Source organism: Homarus americanus, unplaced genomic scaffold (assembly GCF_018991925.1).
Source record: "Homarus americanus isolate GMGI-L3 unplaced genomic scaffold, GMGI_Hamer_2.0 scaffold50599, whole genome shotgun sequence".
In the NCBI taxonomy this organism is placed as follows: domain Eukaryota; kingdom Metazoa; phylum Arthropoda; class Malacostraca; order Decapoda; family Nephropidae; genus Homarus; species Homarus americanus.
This window is the reverse complement of record NW_024735551.1, coordinates 9,708-12,155: the sequence shown is the minus strand read 5'-3', so window position 1 is coordinate 12,155 and position 2,448 is coordinate 9,708. Positions and strand designations below refer to the sequence as shown.

General features: G+C 54.5%; 1 non-coding gene across 1 annotated transcript; it reads right to left on the bottom strand.

Annotated features, from left to right (window-relative positions):
• Positions 1-1,496: 1,496 nt before the first annotated feature.
• Positions 1,497-1,657, bottom strand: LOC121871284. The gene has a single exon (XR_006089858.1). It is a non-coding gene; the product is annotated as a 5.8S ribosomal RNA (ribosomal RNA).
• Positions 1,658-2,448: the final 791 nt, after the last annotated feature.

Genomic DNA, 2,448 nt, shown 5'->3' with positions numbered 1-2,448 from the left:
GTTCTTTTCAACTTTCCCTCACGGTACTTGTTCGCTATCGGTCTCGTGGTCATAGTTAGCCTTAGATGGAGTTTACCACCTGCTTTGGGCTGCACTTTCAAGCAACCCGACTCTACAGAGGCCCTTTCCGACCGTCCCATCTGTACCCTCACGGGCGCCGCCATAAGGGCCTGTCACCCTCCATGGGCAGTGGCCGCTTTCAAGCTTGACTTAGACGGTATGGGACGGCGTGCTGGACCCTCTGAAACGCAACACCCCTCGTGCCCGAAGACATCGAGGTTATGCGCTGGGCTTTTCCCGGTTCAGTCGCCCTTACTAAGGGAATCCCTGTTGGTTTCTTTTCCTCCGCTTATTAATATGCTTAAATTTGGCGGGTAGCTCTCTCCTACTACGAGGTCGATCGTGGTCTCATCATCCTTAGGGGAACAAGTTCCCCAACCACGAAGCGGAAGACGCTCTGCCACCGACTTTCTTCACCACCGACATTACCAGGCAGGAAGGTTTGAGGGGCTTGTCGCGGGGGTACCAGCGGCCATGGCGCCGGCACTCCCACCCCTGACTCCGTTCCTTCTCATTGAGTGGTAAATAGCCAATAGAAAAAGTGTTCCAGCAGAACATCTCTCGCAGAGTCATATACACACACAGTTTTAATGCATATACGCTCGTGTTCCGCCCTTACTCGGCCGCACCTTTGCCGCTTAAACTTTGACCTCTTTCCCCGTTCCCGCATGCCACAGCAGTGGCACTTGTTTATCCGGAGAAAGAGAGCGAGAGTCGCAGTATTAATTGGCGTGAGCGGCCTTTCCGGCTGCAGAACTAGTGCTCTATCCCGGCGAGCGCCGTTATGAGGCGCAACAACGTCTTTAACGCGTTTAGAGAGAACCCCCCCTGCCTCCCTCCCAGTCATGAGATAGACGTGGACTCGTGGCGAACTCTCAAAGAGAACGCCCACACCGCGTCTGACCGTGGGAGAGGGTGGAGGAGCGCGTGAGGAAGAGCACGGCGTCACCCAAGCATTCTCATCTCTCTGCCTGCACCACTACATGGTAGACTGCGGGCCCAGGCGCACTCATCAATTTAGGTTCCACTGCAATGCATGCCAAGCACTCTTTTCGAGGTGATAGACGAAATCCCGGCGGGGCTTACTTAAAAGATATCCGACCCGGTTTCGTTTCCTCTTCGTGGGATGGAGTGCCTCTTAGAACATGTGCAGCATCAGCCATGAGCGGCCGACGGCCATTCGTGTCTCTGTGGACAGCAGGCAAAAGAGCGCCGCCTCCAGTTATTTGCGAGGGCGACAACTGTCGCTTTGTTGTGGTTGAATGTGGGTGCGCCAAGTCCATGGACTTGCTAGTGATAGGCTTGTTTTTAAGGGCACGCCTCGCGCAAGGCGCGGGCGATTAAACCCCAAGGCGGAAGCTCGGTTCGGGTTACCCTCGTGTCGGGGAGACAGTCAGCAGGCACCGAACTCGCAGCAACCGATGGATGTATATTTCCGACCCTCGTAGAGGAGTGGCGGCGACAAGCTCATATATTGCCGCGCCGCAATATGCGTTCAACTTGTCGATGTATCTGGTATTCTTGCGATTCACATACCGACACGCAGTTTGCTGCGGTCTTCATCGACCCACGAGCCGAGTGATCCCCGTTAAGAGTTGTGTATTTGCCATTTGGTCTTTTTGCGACTAACCATCACAGGTCGAGTCTCAATGAAAGGGTTTGACAGACATAGCCCAAGTTTGTGGTTTGGGTTTGGCCGGACGGCTTGTTGTTGTTGTTTTTTGACACTTGAATTTCACTCTTTTTGGGTCAAGAGGCTTATTCGCCGGTAGTATGGAACGGACGGGCAGCCGTCCAAAGCCCCGTCCGTCCTCCTCCTCCTCCGGTCTTCGCGCTCTCGCCCGAGTGTGGTCCACCTACAGCGTGGTGGTACCTATTTTTGGTGCGGGGGCCGGGATTGTCCTCTTTCGCTGCTGGAGTTGCCAGAGCAGAGCCTGAGACCGCCCAAATCAGGAGAGTAGTAGTAGTAGTTTTAAGAGCGCCCCGTTCTCTTTCTCTCTGTTAATGATCCTTCCGCAGGTTCACCTACGGAAACCTTGTTACGACTTTTACTTCCTCTAAATGATCAAGTTTGGACATCTTTCCGTCAGCTCGAGGCGACGACCCCAGAAAACCCTCGCGGGCAACGGGGCCGACAATCCAAGAGCGCCAGTCCGAAGGCCTCACCAAATCATTCAATCGGTAGTAGCGACGGGCGGTGTGTACAAAGGGCAGGGACGTAGTCAGCGCAAGCTGATGACTTGCACTTACTGGGAATTCCTCGTTCATGGGAAACAATTGCAAGCCCCAATCCCTCATCAAGAAAGGCTGCTTTTGAACGGGGTTACCCGCTTCCTCGAGGGGGAAAACTCGTTGATCCTTCAGGCGCGCTGCGGCGCCCAGAACATC